This window comes from Lonchura striata, chromosome 3 (assembly GCF_050655825.1).
Source record: "Lonchura striata isolate lonStrDom1 chromosome 3, ASM5065582v1, whole genome shotgun sequence".
NCBI lineage: Eukaryota > Metazoa > Chordata > Aves > Passeriformes > Estrildidae > Lonchura > Lonchura striata.
In genome coordinates this window covers 25,039,073-25,055,740 of record NC_140705.1, presented here as the reverse complement: position 1 = coordinate 25,055,740, position 16,668 = coordinate 25,039,073, and the positions used below count along the sequence as shown (strand labels likewise).

At 38.7% G+C, this 16,668-nt stretch overlaps 1 protein-coding gene across 30 annotated transcripts in view; it reads left to right on the top strand.

The window, feature by feature from the left end:
- LOC110482163 (dystonin) overlaps positions 1-16,668 on the top strand; it is a 283,630-nt gene that overhangs the window by 65,063 nt on the left and 201,899 nt on the right. The window lies entirely within an intron of this gene.

The window sequence follows — 16,668 nt, the reverse complement described above, 5'->3', positions numbered from 1 at the left end:
GCGTATCTGATTGTTCAGTTGGTCCCTGTCCTTTCTTATGCCTGCTCCTGGCACCAAGATAAAGTATTTCTCCTTCTTGGACTCCTTCAACCAGAACATGTTATAATTTGTTTTAATTTCCTCTGCCAGGTGTGATCTGCCTTACAGCTGCAGTGAGACTTTTAACCTCTTGCTCGGTCTTGCCTGGTTTGCTGCCCCCATCACTCCTGGGCCCAAGTGGGCTGTTACCTTTTCCTCTCTGCCTTGCCCTGGAGATGGGACGTGACAGGCGTCTGCATGAGCAGTGCTGCAGGAACTGCGTGTCAGCACAGTGCTCGGGAGTGCTCTGATGGTGAGAACCAGAGGGAGCAATAGCAGAAACCTTCCCTTAATGGAGGTTGTTTTCATGGCTAGAAAAGTGCAAGAGAACTATAGCTTCTGTTTACAAGTGCATTTGCAGAACAAAAGCTGCTAAAAGGAAAACTGGTTTTGGAGAGATTTTACTTTGGTATAAAGAGCAGGCCCTAGTCCCTTACTGGACTAGTTCAATATTTTTTTCCCTCAGTTTTGAGTTAAAATATTTTTAAAATTTCCCTTATTTCTTGACTGCATTTGTAACTGGTGTGCCCTCTTTCCAATATATTCTGAAGTTGTAAGAATTGGGTATATCACTGAAAAAAAAAGTCATATTGGAAATTTCAAATTTTAAAGGGTTGCACCAAGGCTCTCAGAATGGAAACCAAGGCTTGTGCTAGGAGCTAGTTCAGAGGAACTGCACAGGACTCCAAGGCAGCATGGACCTTGGAGGAACCTTCTGTATGAAGGAGGATGGGTGTTAGGCTGAGCTGCAGCTTTTTGTCTCAGTTATTCTCAAACCAGCTGATGTTTTCTATTCATGGGTCCTGCACCATAGTTACTAGAGTGATAAAATCCTGTGCTAAAATTAGTATTGGAAGGAGAGGTTCTTTGGAAAAAGGGGCTTTGCTATTTGATTCTGGAATTGCATTTCTTTTTTGTAACCCCATTGCATAACAACCTGGAGCATGATTTTTATTATATACACATATATTAATTATATATTAATTTATATTAATTACATTAAATAAATCTATAGTTTTACAGATATGCATAATGCTCTTGAGCAGACATTGTGTTGCTTCGTCTTGCTTTGCTTTCTGCATTCATTCCTGTTGGATTGAGTGAAATCTCCTACTACTAGAAGTACAGATGGAGTTGTAAGATTATTTTAAACTTTTTTTAAGGGGGAGGTTTTAGTTTAAAACAGTTTTTGCAGAAGTGTGCCCTAAAGATGAAAAAAATTGCTGTAGGTGCCTGTTTGTGTATTTTTTGATTATTTTGTACTATGAAAGACAGTCACTACCACAGTACCAACAAACTAACAAAGAAATGGAATAAAATATCTTTTCTGTCTTTTGTCTTCTAACTTTCCATCACCTCACTCAAGTGAGTGAGGACAGGAGAGTGGCATACATTTGGTGCTGTACTGCAGAACAAGGCCCAGTGCCGTGCTGGGGGCAGATGCAGCCAGGTTCCCCAGTGGAGTGCACTGGTACCCTGCCTACGTGGTGCTTGCAGGCATCAGCATCCCTGATGGCTGTAGGACAGTGGCATGGATAGCTCTGGTGCCTTTATTGGTACTCTGTTTCATATTTTTAAACACAGTTTTAACCACCTATTTATTTAGGTGTGTTCAACGCAGGTTAGAGGTTTTCCAGTGGACTCACAAAATACTGTGAGAACATTTAATGTCTCCACTCCTCTGCTGTACTGGAGCTTTCCTAAATACGTAGAGCTGACAATAAGCATGTTACTGCTTTTCATTTATCATCACTTTATTTCTGTTTTAAATTTCAGATTTGTGTTTTATTTTCAAGGGATTCATTTTGAAAGCAGGGGTGTTTGTATATTTATCATGTTTCTTTCTGAAGATGTCTAAGCAAGTAGCTTTGAACAGGGCATGAGCTTCCATTTGTTGTTGGTAACCATGACTCATCTGTGTTATTTTTAACACTCTAAGCATGAAATTATTTTTCTTAAGCTATTCTGATTATTTTTCCTACAGTTCAGAGGTGTTTTTGGTTTTTTTTTTTTTTTTTTTTGTCTACCATAAATCAATCTGGAAACCTAGGTTATGTCTGTAACGGAAAAAGCTACCTAGAAGTTAATAGTTTGATAATCACTATTGTGTTGTAACTGGAGCTGTTAATGTAGGGTGACATTCTTGCTCCATATTAGTCAGTATGCTTTGTGCAGCTGTTCTGGATGGCATTTGGGGAGACAAGATCCGTCACACCTACAGTAGAGTCATTGAAAATGAGGAATGTCTGTGCTGTAGGCTGTATGATTCTTTAAAAATAAGAAAAGTATCCTTGAAAATCATGGACATAATTATGCTTGTAAACACATCCAGTCCAGTGAAGATGTAAAGGAAAGAATTAAATACAGACTTGGGTTCTTTTTTATTTTTTAACCTCCCTAGGAACATTCTCAGAGCCAATCTTAAACAATTATTTCCCTCATAAATAATTGTGTTTTCACAGAAGCCAGAACTTCTGCTGTGATTACCATTCTAAGTAATGCTTTGCAAAATCCTGGTTTTCTTAATAATCTTCTCTCTCCATAACAATGTCATGCGTGTATCCCTCAGAGATATTGGAGGCAATCCTCAGCATTGTGTGGCTAGTCCAAAGAAATACTGATCTGCCTGGGAGACTGGTCTCTGATCCAGCTTTAAGCTTTGTAATGTTAATAATATTGTATTTTTGGATTTTTTTCATGTGATGGTGTATGACCTTTTAAATAAAATATTTGCCTCTGCAAAGATAGTGGTGTCAGGCTTGCCTGTTAGACAGCTTTTTGCATTCTTTACCTTTTGTTTGTTAGTGTTCAGTAATCATTACTTCTCTAGTCATAAAAATACAGTGTTTAAAATATAGCTTTTAGCACAAGTGTCCTGCACTTTTGCTTGAAAGATCTTGTCCTGCTGACTTTTTAAAATCATGGGATAGCTGTCTCAGCATCTGCCCCAGTTACTCCTTGTTTCAGATTTATGATCTGCACAACTCTGGATCTAGTACTTTTTTTTTATGAGACTGACAGAAATTGATATTCTATAGTAATTTATAGATAAGAAATATATAGTCCCATTCTGGTATGGTGACAGTTTTGGAAGTTTGTGTTGGGACTTTTCTGGATCAATTCTGTCTCTGGTTCACAGAGTGTCATTGCTGCAGATAAGTTTAAGTTATACCTTTGTCATTGTTATTAGCAGAAAATATTGCCTATTTTCAAGGGAATAATTTAATCAGGTTTACTGTTTATTTGTAGCTGTACCTTAGGTGAAAGAGCACAGTTTTCATGAAGTTAGATTTGCTGCAGCAAGTGTAAAAGTATCCAGATATGTAGAACAAGCTGGTTGTTGACAAATTTCTATTAAATGGAAAATAAATTACTCTTCACCCCAAGTTGTAGTTGCACTGCTTCTAGACTACTGTAAAATCATATATTTAATATCTTGTCAGCATATTGTGACTAGGCAGACTTGTTTCTTATTTCGTTACAGTAAATTCAGACAGCAATTAATTTGAGCCTTTTATTTCAGGCAGTAATTATTTCAGGCTTACAAGCAGAGCTTTGGACTCTTAGCTTTTGGATTAAAAAAAAAGCTCCTCCTTTTAAAGGACTGGGACACTTAGAGAGACTCTGAAGTGGCATCTGACCTTGCTTTACTAAAGTAGCGTGGGTAACACAGCACTTCAGATAGGGAGCTTGCTGCTCAGTGGTTGACCTATGTGACCAGGTGCCATTAACTGACCTCCTTTACACCCTTCCACATTCCCTCTGGCTGAACTAGCTATGGCCTGGATTACAAGCTGCAAAACAACTATTTTGGCCTGACAAACTCTGTTTGGGATGTGTCTTATATGCATCATTGCATATGTAAGACAAGACTTTGATTTGTCCTTAATAGTGTAATAGTAATTTCAGGAAGGTGGCTCTGGCTCTGCCACAGTGGGCAACTCTGCCCATCCATCTGTTGTAGGGGGTGTTTCCTTCTATTTGAATGAAAGCAGTGTCAGTGAGAAGCCCCAGTGGCTGAACACGATTCCGTTTCCTTTTGCACAATGGCTGCTCTGGGCTCTTCTGGGAGCCCCTTTTGTCCTCCATGGTCGTTGCTGTCACCTGGTCTTCTTTCCTCAGTTCTGTGACCCAACCTTGTGTGTGTCAGGAGCACTCCTTGTCCTGGTGCTTGGCTGGTGTCTGTCAGGGGAAGCTAACCAAGGCTCATGGGCTTCATGATCTCCCTTTCTTAGCATACAATTTCTGCTTTTAGGATGTCAAATCCCTGTGCATAAAAGTGATGTTAATTCTATATTGCAATTATAATAAAAACCTATTAGAACAACATCCATTTATAGTCCAGTAATATTTTTAAAGACTAAAAATATATCCTAACTTGGATGGAGAGTGAAATTTTGTTGGCAACCCCAGTGATGGTAATCAAACTCTCTGCTTGGGACAGGCAGGTGGCCTGTCACTCAGCCTGCCTCAACTGTCATCCTTCTGTTGGCTTGTGTTCCCTGTCTTGGCATATATTAGACTTCTTAAGGTTGTATTTTGTGATAAGTTAAGTCTGGTTTTAGTTTTTAGATCCTGTGATCCTTTTGTCTTTAAATGAAAGAAAATAAGAACAATTGCACCGTATTCCTACTCCTTAGCTTTTTCTGTAAATAATTAAATATTGCAAATATTATATTTAAATAATGTGTAAAATCCTTCATTTAGCTGTGATTTTCTATGTGACTTGTTTGTTTATTTCCAGGGAATGTTTTGGCATGTTCAGAGCTTTGTATTGACTTTGCTTTATTAAATCCTTCTTCACCTTGTTTGACTTGAGTGACTACACTGAAACAACTGCATGTCCCTTCCTCCCTTGGTTTTGTTGCTCTGTGTGGTTGTTCCAATGGCTTTGCCTTGAATGGAGTCCTCCTTGAACTTATTTTCCTTTCTGCTTTGAGATTGTGATGGCTCTTGGGTGGTCTTACCTCCCTCCCATTCAGGATTTCTGGGGAGTCTGATCCATCCTAGTTCCTAGTGACATCTGTGCTGTAAGTGAAGGTGATTCAGGACTCCCTGTTGTGTTGATCCACAAACTTCTGTCTGCATGTTCAGGCACCATTCTGGGTCTTCCTTTTTTTTTTTGCCCCTTGTTTGTGTCACTGTTGAGAACACTTACCAGCCTCTAAGGCTGAAACATACGACTCTTCTCTCAAGCTCTTATTCTCAGACTATGGAGTGGTTTTGAAAATTCACCTTTCTTTCTGTGCATGCAGCATAAGTTTTCCTCCAGAGAGGTCTGAGTCCTGTACTGACTGCCACAGGCTCCATCTTTATAACTCTCCAGATGCTAAGCATAACCAGTCACTTCAACATTCATTTTTACTGAAATCTTTATCTTTGTATATTGCTGTCCTGGAATCCTCTTCTTGCACTATTTAATGTACTAGCTTCTTGTCTTTATCTCCAGTACCACTCACAGCTCTCTCTGCCATATCATTTCTCATTCCTCAGATTTTCATGTTCTTCAGACAGTGCCATTTTCAAAACGCCCTATGCCTGTGATTCTTGTGGGTTTTTTTTTTTGTTGTTGTTTTTTTTTTTTTTTTTTTTTTTATCAGCTGCTGTTATGCATGGCAATGAATTCTCAGAAGTGACCTTTTTATCTCCTTTGAAACCTAAAATCTCCAACTGTGGTTACACTTCTCTTACCTATTAGACATGGAACTTCTATTCACAGGACGTTATCAGAGGTCCATGAGGGAGTTTATATGTCCCAAGCTCTGGGGGATCAGAAGAGCAAAGGTGTCCCAGCTCCTTGAGTGCTGCCTTGGCACCTTGCACTGCAGGGTAAAATTCCTGGCTGTGGTGGTGCACTTAGATGGGAAGGTGCATTTAGGTGGTTGTAGTAAATTTAATGAAGAAAGGTACCTGCCCTCCTATAATCCTGAAGCCTCACTGGCCCCTTGTTCAAGAATCTTTAGTACTATCTCAGGACTGATACATTTTACATGATCATAATGGATTATTCAAATGGTACTGTATTTTCTTGACCAGTGCAGCCAAGAGTATGCAAAGGAAATGGTTAATAGAAAAAATATGCTATTTTATTGGCAGTTTGTGTGGAAATTCACTTTCAGAGTGGTAATTATTTCAGGATAATATGTATCTAATTAATCAGATTCATTTTTCTATCCTGAGTTTACAGCTCTCAGACTAACTTAATACTACCAGCATATCCACATGGAGTGGTTTTCCTCTTTTACTTGCATAGATGGGTTTTTTGTTTCATTAAGGGCAGAGAATTTGTAATCCTATAGAACTTTCACAGCTCTCTCTAAAGTTAAAGGCAGAAATCCATTATGATACAGACTGTGAATATATATTGTAAGTCTGCCTTAAATGGGGACATGGAAAAGTTGGATAAATGCTCAGCAAATTTGCATGCTCTCTGTGAAATCTAGAATAAGAATTTAATATGGGAGAGATAATTTGATGATCAGGGCCACCCACCTGCTCAGATGGACTTCCTTCCATAGCATGCTTTTTCCAGTTGCTTTCCATTGTTTTTCCAGATGGTTGTGCAGCTGTATTTGCTGTATAAAAACTCCATATTCAGTACAGGAACACTGTGTGTGAAAAGGAGTCACATGTCAGTCTTTAATAGTTTTCCTATTTTTCTACTAGTGATCATTTTGCATATCTCAGCATGACAGTTCAGTTAACTGGCTTCTCTTTACATGAATGAAAAAAATGCTTTGCTGATAAATCTTTATGAAATGTATTTAGACTGTAGTTATTCCCAGTGAAGCAATATGCTCAATCCTGTTCAACTCAGTGGAAGTATTTACTTTAGGTTTGTGTGGAAATGAAGAAAAGCAATCAATGAGATTTTCAAATTACTGTACACTTGTGTTACAAATAAAATGTGTTCTTTGGGTCAAGTCTTTAGATTGAATTGGCTGGGATTCTTTTTTATTTTCTGGGAATCTGATAGTGGCTTCAAACCATGTGTGTGTTCTTTGTCTTCCTGCAACATAGAAAACATCCTAGTAGTTATTTTTACATTTGTTTGTTGTGGAAGAGAATCTTTCATTGTTTATGAAACTGAAGGGGGAACAATGGGTGAGTGTGCTGGTGGAGATGAATGAGGAGCAGTATCATATATATCTGTGGGGTAAACACAAGCTGGTGAGATTTTATTTTTAATGCTCAATGATTTTTTTTTTCTTCCCATTTTTTTGACATCACATGCAAATCACATTACTTTCCTTTAATATAAGTGTATCAAAGAGTTTGAAGATCAGAGGAGGGAGAGAGACCTAATGATTCAGCCAAATCTAGCAGCACAGATCTCTGCTCATATCCCCTCTCTCCAAGCTCTCTTGAGTTTGTTAGTGGGTATATGCATGAACTTGGTATGCTACATTACAGTTTCATAGTCTTAGCTGATACTGAGGTCGTGGCCCTGTGACTGTGCTGCTCAGAGCTGTGTGTGCCACACGGAAACATTGCTGCTCGCCCTCCGGTTCTGCTCTGCGGCGGTCAGGGGTTGGCACAGTCAGGCAAGCAGAGGCTCGGGAGGCTGGCTGAAGAGCTTGCAAAGGGAATGCTATTCTTGGTCTTCTTTTCTTCTCTCATGGCCTTTACATCAATTTCTTGGAATATATCCCACTGCTTTTTCTCCAAGGGTGAGTATAAAAAGCAAAGCAGAAGGATTCGATCAAAGGACAGACATAACACAAAGTCAGCACAGATCTCCACTGGCTTCTGGGGATTTGGGGGAAATGCTGGCAGTTTTCTTAGTGCAGTGATGCAGGACACACAGGAAGCTGCTGTGACCCGAGTTTGCACTGGATTGATGGAATAGGCTTTAGTCTTGTAAGCTTTTGTTGTTTAGTTAGACATGTCCTTCCAGTGTGGGATTTCTGTTAAAACCTTGTTCACCATTTCAAAGCATATAGGCTGTCATGTGGTGCTGTAGAAACCCATTTTTAATTTGTATCAGAACTTCATTGATTACTTATGAAAACCACCAGACAACCAAAAAACAACCACCAAACATTGTGATCTGATTAAGTGAGAGCTGTCTGTGCCCATATTAAGGTGCAAACAAGACCACATACTGAAGTCCAATAATAATGATTTTGTTTAACAGTAAATGTGAAGTAGAGGGATAGAAATAGAAAATTAGGGTGTAGGGAGAGAAAGAATGAGAGCAAGACAGATTAGGCAGAAGATAGTTACCACCAGTGCCATCCATTGATCCTTCTTCACCCTGAGTTTCCTGCTGTTGGGGGTCCCTAGGTCATTCAAAACTTTTCATTATTTATACATTTTAGAAAACAAAGGAGTTAATGCTCGTTGGCTACTAATTTCTCTTATTCTATTGCCTAATGTTAATTAGTCTTTCTCTTCTTTTGAGTTGGTGGATTGTGATTTCCCACCGCTGGAATTACTTTTTACCCAGTCTGAATTGACTTCAGCACTGTTGCTGAATTGACTTTCCTTGTGGTCCATAAATTCTGTCATTATCAGTGATACATTCTTCTCCTCAGCTTTGTTTACCTCTTGCAAGGCCTGAGATAACACGTGGACAATAATGCCACCTGTCTTGTCTCAAGTTCCTGTCACTATGGCTTAACTTACAGTCCAAGTTTCAGGTATCTCCAGAGGAATATTGTGGAGGGGCTTCAGTGATGTTTGGTGGTAGCAGCTGCCATCTGTCCTATCACTTGGGGTGATCTTCATTTGACTGATGATAGGTCCATGAGCAATTGCTTCTTCACACAGTTTGCCACAGCGGGAATTTTTTTCTGGATACATTACCCAGGATGTGCTCAGCACAGCTCCTTGCACCAGCTGTGGGGTTGTCACTTCATTCTGTGCTTATCTCATGGCAAAATCTTTGTATGATCTAAACAGTTTTTGAGGCAGGCAATTGTGATGTTAAAGTTCTTAAATTGAGCACACAAACTTGTATTGAAAATTAATTTAAGTTCTGGTTGGAGAGGTAGTTTGACATGCAGCTATAAGTCAAGGGGTGCTGCAATAAATTTTGCAGAACAAGATATTGCCTACTGAGTTTTTTGTGGGACTACATACAGGCTACATGTGTCTTGGTAGATGGATGTGATATTTTCAGATGGGCCTTCTCTCTCATTTAGAAGGGAGAAGTGAAATAATACTGGAAATTGAATTGAAGTGGAAACTGATTATTTTCATGATAGTTTTCCAGTACTGCTAGTTGCCATCTGTGCAGTTCTACTTCGTTGGGCTCTTTGTAATAGTTAAACATGTGTCCTGCTATAGGGCTTAAGGGAGAAGTCTGCACAAAAGAAAACACTGTAGAAGGTCACTGAGCTTTGACAGTTTTTTTCCAGAGGGTATTGTGCTAATGCAAAACTTACCCAAGAGTGACTGTCTGGCCACAAAAGAACTAGACATGGAGCCTTGCAGTGCTCCAGAGAATATTGTCTTCTGTGATTTCAGTCACTCTGAATTGGTTAATAATGTTTTTTAAATGCCTAAATACGAAAGTAGGATGCTCTGTTGAATTGGTTTTTTCCTTCCTAAGTGGAACAGGCTTATAGGTAACCACTACTGATTCATTATCTCCTGTGATCTGCTTGTATCTCTTGTTGGCTTCTTGTCTAGTTCTTAAGCTATCAACTTTAAGCAGCTGGGACCCTTGTTTCATTTATGATTCTAAATCTTTTAGAACATTCATTGCTGGGACTGGAAGACACTGGAGGAAATGCTTTTTGAACTTAATTTCATGTCTCTGTTCTGATTAGTTTTGAAGTAGCTACTTAACCATGCCAAAGGGCTGACTGAGATAGTATGAATTTTGAAGTTATCCCTTGGGGTTCCTCTTGGTTTTGATGTCTGTGCACACACTGAGATATAGCAATATTTCCTCCGTACAGCTGTGGAAATTGAATTTACATTCTTGCAAATCATACCACAAGTATAGCTCTCATTCCAGTAGTTTAGGTTTTATATATTATCTTCTGCATGGGATGGTAAAGCCAGGCAGGCCTGCAGTTTTAATGCAGTATTTCAGGTGGAGGACACCTGAATTCTTCATCCTGCTTCAAGCAGAAATGCAAAGTAGTGGCAGGAAATGGTCCAAGTGAAAATTTGAGTGCAGTTTCCTATGGAGCCAGATGGGTGTGCAATTAGCAAATTGTTGAATGATATCAGGCCCGAAAGTGTTTATTTACTGCTTATTGTGGTTTCATGTTCATCTGCGTTTGTACGGTTGAGGGGTATTATAGAATATCACAAGCTTATATGGTGAGACAATTATAGCTTAGATTTTTTGTGTGCGATTTTGTCTGCATGTGGTCTTGATTTTGATTTTGGAGGTGGTCATACATCTGTCGGAATAAATGGAAGTTTGGTGATAGCTCATTTGTCTGCTCTTAGGATTAAATTCTGACCTCCAAAAATATCAAAAAGCCTTTGTTTTTAGCAGATTATAGAACACTCTCCTGTGTAGTGCCTTCATACTTTTTGTTTCAGCAAATATCTCTTGATACCAGTTATTAATCAAACCCATCTGACATTCAGGCTGTCAGGTATGATCACTTGGGGAGCAGCTACTTTGAAAACCAGGAAGGGTTTAGCCACAGCAGTTGTTCATAAGCTGAAAAATCTACCTGCAGCCTGGAGTGTGCATTCACGGTCCCAGGTACAACTGGCTACTACAGTTGCTCAAAATAGGTTGTTAAAGATGTCCAAAGTCTGTCAGCAGGACTCTGGGGTCTTCCATGTGTCCAGGAAGCAAGTGTACCCAAACCATGTGGGCAGCTGGAACTCCTGGGACTCCAGAGAAGTCTTTTCCTCCTGGCTGACTGCTGGAGTTCTTCCTGCTAGATCAGTATCTTACATAGACTCAGGGAACTGCACTTATTTGTTTGTTTATAGAATTGTGTCTTTTGTGTAAGAAAAAAAACCCATGAACTGGTGTGTGTGCAGCTGGAGGGGATGGTGCAGTCTGTATTGTTGAGTCTGTATGAGAACCTGATAAGCCCATCTAATCATTTAAGGGATTGTTGTGAGCATGAGAATCTAAATGTTGGATTTGATTTTACAGCAAGGTAGCAACATATCTTTCAGAGAGAGCACTGCATTTTGCAAAGCCTTTTACAGGAGCAAATAAAACAGTTTACATGTGACTAAGAACTTCTTTTATTTCATAAGTATTTTGATTTTGTTGCAAGTATACTATTAATGTATCAAAACAATTAATTTTGGATTTTAATAGACATATTAATCAAACAGATTATCCTGATACTTAATTGTAAAGAATTGCAAAGTTTCAAAGATAAGTATCGTTCTAGATCACAACATTCAAATTCTGTAATATTTAAAGCCTTCTCTCCATGAATTAATCTGCACTTTTGTTTTATTCCTTCACTTGGAAGGCTGGGAAGCTGCTGAAATGGGTCACTGGAGTTGGCTGAACAAACATGCATCAAGTAAAGCACAGAGGAAAAGACAATATCTTTGGATTGTGTTTGCAGCTGTTGCATTCAAGACAACTTCATTGGGAAGCCCACTTCAATGATGACTGAGTGTAATGCAAAAAAAATGCTGAAGTTTCACAGTTTATTTTCAATCCTTGTAGTTTTTATTATGTGTTTTCCACCAACTTTTATAAGACTTGCCAATCTTTGATGCATTTATGTCTGTTGTCAAATTTAGTTCACATTCAGCCTACAAATTACATTGCTCATTTCTTTAAAGAACATTTTTTCTGAAGACATTTGCATTTTTATAGCTGAATGCATACTCACAGAAATAACATGGCAAGTAAAATTTCCAATTCTATTTTGTAAAAGAGAAATAAAAATACTCTGAGAAAATATGTCAGAGGTTCTAAACATTATTTTTTTTATTTCAAGTTGGCTGAACCCTAATGACATAGAAGCTAATGGGAGCTTTAATTAGTGAAATTTAGCTGTTAACTTCACAATGAGTGTGAGATTGGTCTTGTTTGACTGAAATTCCAAGAAAACGGCATAATTTCTAGTTCATCCTCAGCTCTTAGTGCATATCGTTCACAGTTTAATAAAAACAGAGCATGAAGGGGAATCAGATTTCAGAATAAGTGGGCAAAACTTTTTATTCTGATTCATCTTTGTAGTCAGACCAGCTGTATATGTAACCTTTCATCTCAATGTGTAAGAGATTTGATTGGTTTTCAGAAGAAATTAAACCAGAGGGAGACTTAAATTTTTCACAGACTTAACTGAAGCAACCAGAAGAATTAGGAAAAGACCTAAACTGACATTTGTATTTCATTGCTATTTAAATGAACAATGCAAAGCTTAGGATAAGTGTAAATTTGAAATTCTTCCATACCTGTGTGCATATCTGATGTGACAAGACATACAAAGTGAAGCTTTATGGGAGTTGATTTGATTAGGAGAATGCAGAAGAGGAGCCACTCTTTTGAAATAACCTTGCCAAATCAGTGCAGACCTCATCAGAGGGCAGTAGTTGAGCGAGATACATTTTCTGGAAAAACACAGGCTAGATGATGCTGATTTTCAAATTTCTGTTTGTGAGGGTGGCAGTTGACTGTGAGAAACATTGGGGAAGCCCCATTTCAGTGTTCCTCTCTCATGGCAGCTGGAAGTGAATGTCTTGGTAACAGTAAGGAAGGATCCAGTGGGACTTTTCTCATCCTTGGGTGGTGTGTGGTTAAAAATATTGCTGCCAGTGATGGAAACACCAGCACATAATGCAAGGTTTTCTTCAAAGATTTAAACATAAATAAAAAATGTTGTGGATGTGAGAATTTTCTCCTGGGTTATTCTGGTTGCTGATGGAAACTTTGCTTGAATAACCCAACTTTCCCCTGTGGCACTGCATCAACTGCAAGTTTCAGATATGTGGGAGTAGCACAGTGGGAAAGTAGCTCCTTGTGCCTCATCTTTTTCTCTGAAAAGCTGCTTGTGTATATATGCAGTGACAGCATCTTCCATGCCTCTTTGTGTATGAGTGGACCACATAAATGATAATTGAAACTTCCCATCCCTAGGCCAGATGAGTTGGGGTTCAAGCTTGTCATGAATGTGGAAGTGATGGAATAAGCAGAAAGTTGGAAGGATAAATTAAATATTTTCACCTGAATAAATAATAATTTAAAAGTGGGGTTTAGGTTTTCATTATTTTTAAGTTACCTTCAGTTAAATTATGCATTTCAAGAGTTTGTATCTTAATTATGAATGCCTACCAACATTCATTTTTGCTTGCATTTCTTAAATAGTAGGCTATATCCTATGTGTAAGAATCCTTTGTGTACTGCTTGTCCACCCTACTGCCTCTTGGGATTTTTTTTATGCAGTTCTTTCAACAGAATGAAACCCCATCATTAACTTACCTGAAATCTCTTATCTAGATTTCACTATCTAGTCTCATTAAATAATGTATAATTATATATATATATATAGAGAGAGAGAGAGATTGAATTATTTCTTTGCACATATGGACCATGCCTCTCTCTTGATCCAGGCCCATACTATCTTTCTTCTATATTTAAACTGTGTACCTTACAAGACTGTCTCCAGTTTTGCACTTATTTTGTTATCTGGATGACAAGGCCTCCATTCAGTTCTAAAACCCAACAAAAAATAATGTGATGTTGACTCCAAGGCAAGTTCCTACAAACTGCTGACATTATTCCCTAAACTGTCCTGATACATGAATACCAACAGGGAAATAAATAAAATATTACAAGTTCTGATTTCATAAATCCAAGAGGAAGCTGATGAAATGAAAAAAAAAAAAAGAGGGGGTAAAATATAAAATGTTGCTTTTAAGCTTGACAGATGTCTCCTACTCAACAGCTGATTTAAAAATAGCACCATGATACATTAAAATGCATGAAGTGTTCTTTTAAAATATAAAACAAAGCACTATCTGTTGCAAAATATTCTGTTAGAGGAAACTAATGCCAAAGAAGAAGCTGGATTCTCATGTGAGGTTACTATCAGAAAACTGTCATATTTGCCCAGGACTTCTGAAGGTGAAAATAACAAGAACTTAAAGATCCTTTAGCTAACAACCTAAGTTTTCATGACAAATACATATACATTGCAATTCTAGTTCTCTGTCACTTTAATTGGTTAAGTATTGCAGAGGTTCCGGTTTGATCCGGCAATTATCACCTTTGTAGATTTGTTTATCTTGACTACTGTACTGGGGTTGAATATACAAAACCTAGCCTCTAAATCTGTTTTTCCAGTATTTCTAAGGATTTCTACAGGACCTTACCATAGCTTGATATTTTTAATGTAAAAGGATATATGTATTTTTATTATAGGAAGGACATTGATAAAGTATGTTATATTTTCCATGCTATATGTCTTAATGGAAGTTTGACACAACAGCAGACAGTACATAGCATTGGTCAGTACTTGTACACTTTCATAATGGAGTTTTGTTTTATTTGGTCCTAAATTGTTCTAGGTAAGGCTATAATTAAGAATGCTCACTAATTATATGAAAGATATAAGAACCTGTTATTAAGGTTATTCAATCCATCCCTTTGACAAACCCTGTAGCTTTAACTTTTCAAACTAGCCTTGTTTGAACTGAAATTTTACCTTTCTGGAGATTGTTTCAGATGGTGATGAGTTTGTTGAATGTCCCTCAGTTCCTAATTAATGAGCAAGAATGAATAATTGGTCTAGACTATAGACATGGAAAGCCTATGAGAAGTAAGGATCAAGTTTATATGAGCAGGAGCCTTCAAGATATAGGGCATTTTAGCACAGACTGGAGAACTGGATTTGTTCCCTGTTTCTTACATATTTTGTGTTTCTGGGTAATGCCCTAAAACAAATGCTCTCCCAAGAGACCATTCCTTATTATGCTCTATTTTCTGAATGTGATGTTGGAGACACCAGGGTCTAGCTTACAGAAGGAATGTTAGCAGTACCAGAGAAAAACCTATAATGAAATTAGTTTCCTGATCAGAGCTTGAAAAATTATGAATGAATTGGTGCTGGATTTTCAACAACATGAAATACATTATTGAATAACTATTGCTTAAATGAGTAGCATTTCTTCTATGCTATGGACATCAGTTTTCTAAATGAGTACTAAACATTACAATATGTATAATAAATAGCAACAATACGTATAGAAAAACTAGTGCATTTGTATATGAGTATAAATATAAGTGAGATATATGAATATGACTTGAGGTTTCTGATATAAATATAGGAAAAACACCTATCAGGGCTTTTGTAAGTATCTGGGCACATGTAGAAAAACCTGTTGACTATCTAGCCATTCACATATGCAAACCAGTATCAGCAGAGAAGCAATCATAGCAATGCCAAAAGCTGCCTAAGAAAAGGAGATTTCTTTTTCTAAGTCTGTCACTAGGTGTAGGAACTCCAGACTTTGATATTATCACCTTTAGAATGAAGAAAGCAGCATAGAAATTGGCAGCTCATCTGAACAATAAGGAGTTTATATTCCTGCACTCATTTTGCATTTCCTTATGTCACTGTGGAGACATGTTCTGCTCGTTCAAGCTGGTGGCATCTGGTGTGGTTGCTCAGAGAAGATTTGAGGTTTGTCTTGAGGTGGAGAGTAGCACTCAGTGGCTTCTGTGTGTGAGCCCCAACAACCCCAGGCAGTGCTACAGGCTGGGGGAGGAGTGGCTGGAAAGCTGCCTGTTAGAAAAGGATCTGGGAGTGCTGATCCACCATGGCTGACTATGAGCCAGTGTGTGCCCAGGTGGCCAGGAAGGCTCATACATCCTGACCTGTGTCAGCAGTAGTGTGACCAGCAGGACCAGGGCAGGGATTGTCCCCCTGTACTCAGCACTGCTGAGGCCACAGCTCCAGTGCTGGGTCCAGTTCTGGGCCCCTCACTGTGAGAAAGACACTGAGGGGCTGGAGTGAGTCCAGGGGAGGGTGATGGAGCTGGGGAAGGTCTGCAGCACAGCTCCTGTGAGGAGCAGCTGAAGGAGCTGGGGGTGTTTAGCCTGGAGAAAAGGAGTCTCACAGTGGGTTTTGCTGCTCTCTACAACTGCCTGAAAAGAAGCTGTAACAAGGTGGGTTTAGTCCCTTCTCCCAGACAACAAGTGACAGTACAAGAGGAAATGGCCTCAAATTGTACCAGGGGATGCTGAGGTTTGACAACCTTTCCATGAAGAAATTCCTCCTAATGTCCAACGTTGGACCAGGCGGTCCAGGAAAGAAACTAAATCACCATCCCTGGAGCTATTTAAAAGACTTACAGATGTGGCACTTAGGGACATGGTTTAGTGGTGAATGTGGCAGTTTAACTGTTGTTAAAGGTCTTCTCCAACCTAAGCAGGTCTGTGATTCTCCCCAGGAGAGCATTGAAAAGGCATCAATGCCCATATGTTGCCTTTGGTGCAATCCTGATAGTGAACTTGACTTCCAGAGAAACTGGTCTGATTTCCAGATGCTCTGAGCCATGTAATTTTTAGTGGTTGGCAGAAGGGAGTGTTGGTGTTAGAAGGAGTTTGTGCTCCTGAGTTTGTGCTTGGAAATGAGGAATGACAAAAATGCACAGAAGGAGACCTTAGTGGCAGTAATTGTTTTTTAATAGTTA